The sequence below is a fragment of the Mustela putorius genome, unplaced genomic scaffold (genome assembly GCF_011764305.1).
Source record: "Mustela putorius furo isolate JIRA1106 unplaced genomic scaffold, ASM1176430v1.1 tig00000868_pilon_pilon_pilon, whole genome shotgun sequence".
Classification (NCBI taxonomy): Eukaryota; Metazoa; Chordata; class Mammalia; order Carnivora; family Mustelidae; genus Mustela; species Mustela putorius.
In genome coordinates this window covers 4,604,026-4,614,332 of record NW_025421502.1, presented here as the reverse complement: position 1 = coordinate 4,614,332, position 10,307 = coordinate 4,604,026, and the positions used below count along the sequence as shown (strand labels likewise).

Here is a 10,307-nt window from a genome sequence, read left to right as displayed (position 1 = left end):
AATTAGAGATTTAAATATAAAAAGCAAAATTTGGAAACCATTAGCAAAAGCTATAGACAATGTCTTTATCAATTTATTATAAAACTACAGCAATTAAGATAATATGATATTGGCATAGATATAGACAAAAAACTTAATGGAACAGAGCCTTGTGTATATGTCAACATGATGTGGTAGAAGGAACATTGAAAATAAGTGGAGAATGGACTCAAAAAGTTATCCTTCAATTATTTAGTCACATGGTAAAAGATAAAATTAGATACCTACGTCATGTCATTCAAAACATTAATTTCAGATGCATAAAATACCTAAAGCAAAAGCAAAATTAAGAAGTATTTAGAAGAACCAAACATAATAAAGACATCAGAGTAGGAAAGAACTTCTTTCAAAAAAGATACAAATGTGCAAATTATGAAAGATAAGATTAATGTAATTTGCCACCTTAGGAGCCCAGGTGTCCATTGACAGATGAATGGAGACAGAGTGGCGCCATATACATACAATGGAATATTTCTCAGTCATCAGAAAGAATGAAATCTTACCATTCTCAATGATGTGGATGGAATCATAGGGCATTATGCTAAGAGAAATAATTCAGAGAGAGACAAATACCATATGATCTCATTCATAGGTGGAATTTAAAAAACAAAACAGATGAATATAGGGGAAGGGAAGGAAAAATGAGAAGAAACTAGAGAGGGAGGCAAACCGTGAGAGATGCTGAACTACAGAGAGCAAACTGAGGGGTGCTGGAAGGGATAGAGGTGGGGAATGAGGTAACTGAGTGATGGGCTTTAAGGAGGGCATTTGACATAATCAGCACTAGGTTTACTTTATTTTATGCAACTGATACTACATTCTACTCTGAAACTAATAATACAGTCCATGTTAATTAAATTGAATTCAAATAAATAATTTTTTAAAAGACACAAAGTAAAGAGAAGATTAAGGTAATTTTCCACCTTAAAAGTAAAACCTTTCATAAAAGAACAGGTGACACAAAATGAAAAATCTGTAGATTGGAAAGCGATATTTGCACCTATAAAAATTATAAAGAATTTGCATTCCGAATAGTCACAGCATTTCTACAAATTATTAAGGAATAGTGGAACAACTCATAGAAAATATGAAGATAGGAAGAGGAAGCTCAGGCGGGAGGAATCAAGTGGACAACAGGATAAAAAAAATATTTTCAACCTTAATTGTAACCAAATCAACTGATAATGAAAACAATAACATAAAGTTTCATACTTCTCAGATCAGAAAAAACAAGTCTGTTAATGCTTAAGTGTTGCTAAGGTGAGGAAATGAGGACTCAGAACTTAAGTTATTGCATTGACTTTAGCGAGCAATTAAGAAATATATTTATAGTCAAGAAAACTATGTATGAGTGTATGTGTGCGTGTAGCAAAGAGTCTTTTCAGATACACATTTTGTGATATGTTAAATAATGTATACAAACTTAACCACATGCTCAGTAAAGAGCCTTAACTGATCATTTTAAAAGGTGGCATGTTCCTCTTAAATAAATGTTTCAGATAAATAACCATAATTGCTGGAAAGAAACACTTGCATAATGGGGTTCTCATTTTAGAACAGAGTCTGTCTGTTAAAACTACATTAAATCAGCCCTAATTACAGAGCTTAGTAACTTTCTGTGACTGTAAGAATTGTTTCAAACATTTCTCTTAAGAAATCTTTTTTCCCCACTCCCTCCGGGCTTTCAAATATGTCCAGCTCACTGTTTAGAAGAATAAAAAGGAAAAAATTTTCACTTTTATCTGTTAATACTTGAAACCATTTCTTTCATTTATTTCTCTTTCAGACTAGGAGGATCTATTTAAAAAAACAACTAGGAAGGGGTGCTGGGCTGACCTCAGTCAGTAGAGCATGAGATTCTTGATCTAAGGGTCATGAGTTCAAACCCCATATCAGGCATGATGCCTACAAAAAATAAAAATCAACAAACCATTAGGGGTTTAGTAAAACATAAGATAAATTGAGCAAACAATGTAAAAAATGCTAAGTTATATTAAATATTTAGAGTCCACATTAATTTTTAAATTTCCCTAGGTAGAGCTTTAAATACCTCAATATGTTGATGGTGGGTCCATTTCTGGATCAGGTTAAAAGATCAGAGACCTTCTTGGAAATTGTGTTTGAGAGTTTCAGGGTTCAGATACTCCGCATCATTTAAACTAGGTTACTCATATTCCTGGAGGTTCAGAAAGGCCGATAGGTCCTAAAAGGGCACAGGTAGTATTGAGGGTCAACTTTTAAAAAGCTTCCCCTTCCATATTCTTTCTTTCTTTATTTTTTTAATTATGCTGTTGCAGAACAAGCCTGAAATTGAAGCCTCGTAAAGGTTCTCCTTTCTTAGGGTTTCTTTAGTTACTCCTTTCACACTCTGCAAAGAAAGACATACCTCCCATCTACCCTGACTCATAAGATGATACATTGCTAAGATATGTAGAAGAAACCAATCAGTATTTAGGTACCTGGCAGAGTCTTCTTTATTCAAGTCATGATTAAAACACAGTAAAACCTAAATTGTCTTTCTGTATTGTATGCACATGTCTGTTAAGGCTCAGCTGTGGCTTTAGAAACGGTGTCTGGGTTCACCTTAGGAAACGAGGAACTAGATATTTTGTGCAGATATTTTGTATAGTAGAAATGGTCTCACCCCTTCCATCCCTCAATGTGGTAAAAGAATGCAGATTTTCTGAGAGAATATGCTGAGGGCAAAAGAGAGAACTTCAGTAAAAAACACTACCTGTCATATCTGTCAACCTCTATCTATCTGTTTATAGCTGTCTACCTATCCTCTATCTGCCTACCCATCCTCTCTTCCTCTCTCTATCTTTTATTTATCAACATATCATCATCTATCTAATTTCAGTTTTATAGTTGCAAGCACTGAGAAATCTAGTGCCATAAATAAATAAACAGAGTAATTGAAATTAAAAGGGACTTTAATAAAATGTTGAATAGTTGTGATGTTAGCTTGCATCTTTGTCTTATTTCAATCCCAGGGGAAATTTTAATATTTTACCAAATTGATAAAGAATGAAAAAGAAAAGAGCCAAGGTTAAGAATAGTAAAGACACAGTTCCTACAAAATAATATATTTTAAAAAGCTTTATACGTATATTTGATAATTTAAATAAAATGGCCAAATTCTTCAAAAAACCCAAATTACTGAATAACTTCAGAAAATCAGGAAATATAAATATTTATGACTCTACTAGTTAAAGTAATTAAAAGACTTCTATTCCTAGTTTAGTAAAAAAAATTCAAATCATGAATTAATGCTGAAATTTATTAAGGCTTTCTTCTGCTTTTTCAGATCATATCATTATATTCATTTTCTATTCCTCTTAAGGTGGTTGTCAGAACTGAGATGAGTCTGACATTTTCCCCTACTTGCAAGCTAACAAGTTTGGCTACTATGACTTTATGGGTGTTGGTAGAAAACAGGTTTGTATGTGTGTATATATAAATGTATATGTATTTCTCTCCCTCTGTCGGTCTCTATAGATAGATAGATTAGATATAGATAGATAGATATCTTCAGTTAAATTTTTTTCAAAGATTTTATTTATTTATCAGAGAGAGAGCACAAGCAGGGGGAACAGCAGGGGGAGGAAAAAGCAGACTCCCTGCTGAGCAAGGAGCCAGATCCCAGGACCCTGGGATCATGACCTGAGCTGAAAGTAGATGCTTAACTGACTGAGCCACCCAGGTGTCCCTCTTTAGTTTAATTTTTAACACAAAGTAAAAGTCTAAAATTTAATACTATTGCTACTTTCTTCCTGAAAACTATAAGAATGTCAGGATGCTTAAATTCTAATTATCTACTGTGTTTTATGCTACTGTTGACCAGTACTTAACTTTCATCTAGTTTTTAGGCTACCCAAATTTAGAATTTTTGTTATATATTTATGTTCTAATTAACTATTTGGTTACTAATTTCACTTTTTCCTTGTTTCTTGCATTATAGTTCTCAATTTGGATCCAATCATGCCTTCCAAAAGTATTTCTTTTTGTTACAGGCAACTCAATTTTCGGGTCACCTGGGTGGCTCAGTGGGTTAAAGCCTCTGCCTTCGGCTCAGGTCATGGTCTCAGGGTCCTGGGATGGAGCCCGCATAGGGCTCTCTGCTCAGTGGAGAGCCTGCTTCCCCCTCTCTCTGCCTGCTTATTTGTGATCTCTCTCTCTCTGTCAAATAAATAAATAAAATCTTTTTTTTTTAAATATAACTTAATTTTCTTTCGCAGACATTGTCTTTATTTCTCTCTTTTTCAAAAGTGATGATTTCACTAGGTATACAAAAATCTAATTTGACAAATATTTTCCCTCTGCATTTTGAAGGTAGGAATGTTCTTCCAGGCTCATCATAGTTTTTTGTATTCTCTTCACCAGCTTGTAAGATCTCCTCCTTGCAGAGGCATGGAGGGATGCTCTGCCATTTTACTCTAATGTGCCATGTATTAAAATCTACCTTTTTTGGCATGAACCTTCATCTGAATACTGATCAACTCACCTATTACAACTTTTAATCTTTTCTTTCTCACATTTCCTGTTTTTCTTTCTGGTATTCCTATTAGACAGATTTTGCACTTAACATTCTTTCTTTTTAGCATTCGATTACTCCTTAAAATTTTCCAACTAGTCATCTCTTTGTGCTATACTCTGGGTATGTTCTTCAGACCTATCTTCTCTTTTACCAATCATAACTTCAGCTATGTTGAATATGTGACTTAACCAAGGCATTAGCTGTTAATTTTAAAAATAAACTCAGTTTGATTTTTGAAACTTTATTGATTTCTTTTCCAATTTGACTGTGCTTCTCAAAAACTATGCCATATAATTTTGATCATTTTACTATTTATATTTTCTTTTTTTTTAAAGATTTTTAAAATTTAAATTCACTAAGCCAACATATAGTACATCTTTAGTTTCAGTTGTAGAGATAATTTTTTTAAAGGTTTTATTTATTTGTTTGTTTGTTTATTTTGTCAGAGAGAGAGCACAAGCATGGGAACGGCCGTCAGAGGAGGAAGCAGGCTCCCTGCACAGCAAGCAACCCAATGAGGAACTCGATCCCAGGACACTGGGATCATGACCTGAGCTGAAGGCAGATGCTTAACCAACTGAACCACCCAAGTGTCCCTCAGATGTAGAGAACATTTTAAATACACTTATTGTAAAGCATATATTAAATTATTATATAATCAGAATTTCTTGGTCTTCTAAACACCAACTTGTGTTTTTTTAGCCCTTCTTCAAACTAGAAGCAAAAGAGAAAAACTTGCTTTATAGACCAAAAATTAATAAGTTTTTATTTACTTAATAGAAGACTTAGTCCTAATTAATCTATACTTTTGTTGTGAGATAACTGTAAATTTTTAAGTATTTTATCTGTATAGTAATTCCTCATTATTGCATATTTAAATTACAAAGTCACATGCAGATTGCCTTTTCAATCCTATTATTCTCAGCTTCAGGAAGGGCTTTTGAATGTAAATTCATTTTCAATACCTTGATGGAAATAGAGAGAGAAAGAGAGAGATAAACATTATTGAATTGATTTTTTTGCATGTAACAATGTATTTTGCGGAGCTATTCCTACCTGTATTTGAACTTTATTCCATACCTTAAAACTACTTACTGCATATGCCTTTATCTATTTGACTGTGCAATTAGTATGTATTTAGTTGTTCTTTATTCACAGTATACATGATTCAGTACAAAATTTGCTCATATAAATGATTTGTACCTAATTCTTTTGTGTGTTCACATACGAGTGCTTCTATTAGGTACATTTCTGAAAGAGAAATTACTGAGCTTAAGGTTATGTATATTTTATATATGATAATATGAAATTGTTCCAAATTTTGAAAAGGGACTCTGCAGACCGCCTTGAAAGATTAGAGCTAATACGACAATTGAAAACAGAAAGCTGCCTTGGTGACCAGGGCTCCTGCTCTTAGACACAGCATGCTTGATCCTGTTCTTATGCAGACACTAGTGGGAGCTTTGCCTGTGTACAAAGCAAAGGAGCATATTTTCAAATTATCGTGAAGAGTTTGGGTGTTGTAGGACAAGATAAAGTGGTATCAAGTTGTTTATTGCAGAATGTCCTCTCCAGGATTTTAGCCAAAGTCTTGGCACTTCAGGTTAACTTCTTGAGCTTGCCAGGAGAGGAGGAGTTCACCCAGCTGGGTGCTGATTTTTATGGTTGCTCCTGACAGCTGAAAATCATGCTTTGTTTTAGAATTTCCCTAGGAAATAGCACATTCTCAACTTTTTGTTTTTTTCCTCTCCCCTTTCAGGATTGAACATACATTTCTTCTTTTATAAAATACATCTTTGTTTACATAGCATTATGATATTCTTGTTAAAAATGCATACATTTTAGGGGTGCCTGGCTGACTCAGTTGGTTAAGCACCTGCCTTTGCCTCAGGTTGTGATCCCAGGGTCCCGGGATCAAGCCCCACATTGGGATCCTTGCTCAGCGGGGAGCCTGCTTCTCTCTCTGCCTATAGCGCCTCCTGCTTGTGTGCTCTCTCTCTCTTTCTCTCTCTCTCTGACAAGTAAATAAAATCTTTTAAAAAATGCATACATTTTAATTTTAAACTCTAACTTTTGCTTTCATATCACTTAATTCTTCTTTTCTTTTTTTTTCTTTTCTTCTTAAATGCCCATCGAATGGATCAAGGGCATCTTCAGTCAATGATAGAGAGAAGGGCAGAGTAGAATTTTTAATCTGCTATTTGGTGACTTACAGATGCAGTTACATGGAGCTGACATTTTCTCTCTCAAGTCTTAGAAAAGTCTGATTAAACTAAGTGAGTGGTGGAGATACCTTTTTCTTCAGAGCAACTCAGAAAAGCAACAGTTAAATATGATGGTGCTCTTAATGTCAAACTTACTGAAGCTATTTGTTGCCTCCCACATTATCTATCTGGGAAAAGGTTAGCAGTGTCCATGAGAGACAAATAGGAATAGACTCACTGGATGAGGGATGCTATTATACCCATATTAACAGATATCCTTGGGAAGATGATAATTGGGACACGTATAACATTCCACATTGAACCATGCAAGACAAGATGCTGTCAGAGGGAAAACATTTATTTTATCTGACTTCTCTATTATAAAATTTTCAACATTCCCATGCTTACTTCTAAGAATGGATTTTGGCATTTATTCATTAAATAAGTTAAAAAATAATTTAGCTTTCAGAGATGACAGTTTTGTATCTCTTTGAATAATAGAAGACATATTGGGATGATTCAGAATAAGGATTAGCAAACACTTGATTCTAACTTTTGATGTATTTATTGTACCATTGATTGAGTTACCAAAAACACTCATTTTTAAGCTCAGCATTGGGCTAGACACTTACAGTTTTAATTTGTATTTCTCTAATGACTAATGATATTGACCATCTTGTAGTCAATCTATCCTGTAGTTACTTGTGATTTATACCGTATCTTTGGTGATGATTCTGTTCAAAAATTTTGCTACTTTTTTTTACTGGGTTTTTGTTTTCTTAGTATTGACTTTTGAGAATCTTTATATCCTGGAGACAAGCCTTTATTAGAGTTTGTAAATATTTTCTCCTGGTCTGTAGCTTGTCTTTTCGTTTGTTTTATGTTATCTTTCAAAAAGTGGACATTCTTCATTTTGAAGCCAAATTTGTCACTTTGTTCTTTTATGGACCATGTTCTTAGTGTGGTATTTAAGCTTAAATTTTGCATTTAGATCTATGATACATTTTGATATAATAAATACAAAGTTCTTGACAGTTTCCTAAGTTGCTATCATTTCCTATGATTTTATTTTTTATGTGTAAATACAGTTGTCCGTCTGGCATCATTGTCTTTTTGCCTGAATGACTCCTTTAATTTTGTAAAGCATTATGTCTGCCGGTGATAAATACACCATCATTTGTATGTTTGAATAAATCTTTATTTTGTTTTTTTTTTAAATTATTTTCACTGTGTAAAAAAATATAGGATGATAATTTTATTATTTTCTTTCATTAAAAATATTGCTCCGTGACTTTTATTTATTTTTTAAAAATATGGAACACTTCATGAATTTGTGTGTCACCCTCTCGCAGGGGACATTTTAATCTTCTCTGTATTGCTCCAATTTTAGTATATGTGCTGCTGACGTGAGCGCACTCCATGACTTTTAGTGTGCACTGTTACTAAGGAGAAATGCGCAGTCATCCTTATCTTTGTTCCCCTGTACATACCACATCTTGTTTCTTTGGTTGTACAGGAGGTTTTACCTTGTTTTATGTTTTTGCATATACTTAAATAAAATAATGTAACACAGAGTTATTTTTGTTCTTTCAAAAAGGTCTTTGTGTTGTCCAAGGCGGGACACACTTGGAAAATTTATATGTATAAATATTTTCCTCATGGAATGGGAATCAGGTCAAATTCACAGACTGCTACTTCGTCCATTTTATTTTATTTTATTTTAAAGATTTTGCTTATTTATTTGATAGAGAGAGAAATAGCAAGAGAGCACAAGCGGGGAGGAGCGAAAGAAGCAGGGAGCCCCATGTGGGGCTTGGTCCCAGAACCCTGAGATCATGACTTAAGCTAAAGGCAGCAACTTAACTGACTGAGCCACACAGGTGTCTTGGTCCATTGCATTTTAAAAGGGCATACAAATAAACTAGGGTTCATAAATTCAGTGAGGTGGAAAAAATGCATAATATGTAAATCACTTAAAAAAATTTTTTTTAATTTTAAAAATTAAATGTTTTTCTTTGATTAGGAATCATATTTGCTGGCTTTTTACACTTCCTTAAAAAATAATAGAATGAACTTTGTTACCAAAGTGTCTCTAGGTGAAAGAAATGGTGATTAACTATCGATGGATTTCTGCTTTGAGTGGAACAGTAAAAAGAATATGAACAAATTTCCCCTTGTCGACTCCCTAAGTTGTGCTCAAAGAGATCCAGCTGAATGCAGACAATCCCTCTTCCTGCTTCGTTAACAGGTCAAGCCCCAAAATTTATCAGTGAGTAGAAGAATCCCACCTTAAGGTAGATCTAACAATTAGGACTAGATCCATCTGCATGTCATAGGGACAATGGCTTAAACAAGATCAAAATCTATTTCTCTCTCACATAAAATTACAGACTTAACAGTATAAAGGTGTTGAGACTCTGTTCTACCACGTTTTTTAAAAACCCAGAATCATTCGAATTCATTGTTCTATTATAGTAGAATATGATTGTTGTCATCCTGGTCCAAGACAATGGCTAGAGTTTCAGCCATCCTTATCAGGAAGCCAGGTGTAGAAGGTGATGAAAAAAAAGAGTAAAGGACATACACTTAATGACATATGAAAAGGGATTTCAGAAGCTGACACCAATACTTAACTACTATTTCACTGACCAAAATTCAACCACAAAGCTGCACTTAACTGGAAGGGAGATTGGAAATTGTAAACTTTCTATGGATAGTCATATATCCAACTATGATGAAAGAGATGAATGGGAACTAGAAAATCAATAGTCTCTGCTTCGATGAGTATTAGTAAGCATTGTTACATCATCCTCTCTAATATGAGATCCGCCTTAATTTTTCTCCACACTTACTTCCTCTGACATAATTCCTATATCACTGATAATTTGTTTCATTGTTGTTTTCATTGACCAGAATGTGCACGTTATGAGGGCAGGGATTTTTATTTGCCCTTCTGAAGCATATAAGAACAGAACCTGGCATGTGATTGATGTTTAATCAATATTTGAATTAAGAATAGAATAAAGTAAACATGGAGCCCTGTAACCAATCTCTGTCACTGTAATTTGAGTAAAAAACATTAATCTTCTCAGAAAAAGCAAACACCTTTAATTTCACCAGACATAAATAGATATGTAATAAAAGAGATCAATGCAGATAGGAAAAATTAAGGTCGATCTGAATGCAGTGGGAGTCAATATGGGTCTAGAAGGAATTTAAATTGTGAGGAAAAGAAAAGACCTTCCCGATAAATTAGTAGCAAGGAAAGCAGACAGAGGCTAGATTTCTTCTCCCCAAGCAGATGCTATCATAAGCAAAGTTGGTTAGATGGGTGTATGGTGGGACTCAGGAAGGAGAGGAACTTGAGTCAATATTACCTCATATTTGAAAGCTTTTCCCTTGGTAAAGCCCTTTAGTATTGTTTGATCATTTTATTTTCATAGTACGTTGATTTAGAAGGTGTTGTTATAACCAATAAATAGAAGAAAATTAAATACCTAAATTTGATAAACTACTTATTTGTGGTC

The 10,307-nt window shown here is 33.9% G+C and overlaps 1 non-coding gene across 1 annotated transcript; it reads right to left on the bottom strand.

Moving 5' to 3' along the window:
• Positions 1-8,087: 8,087 nt before the first annotated feature.
• Positions 8,088-8,194, bottom strand: LOC123393494. The gene has a single exon (XR_006608276.1). It is a non-coding gene; the product is annotated as a U6 spliceosomal RNA (small nuclear RNA).
• Positions 8,195-10,307: the final 2,113 nt, after the last annotated feature.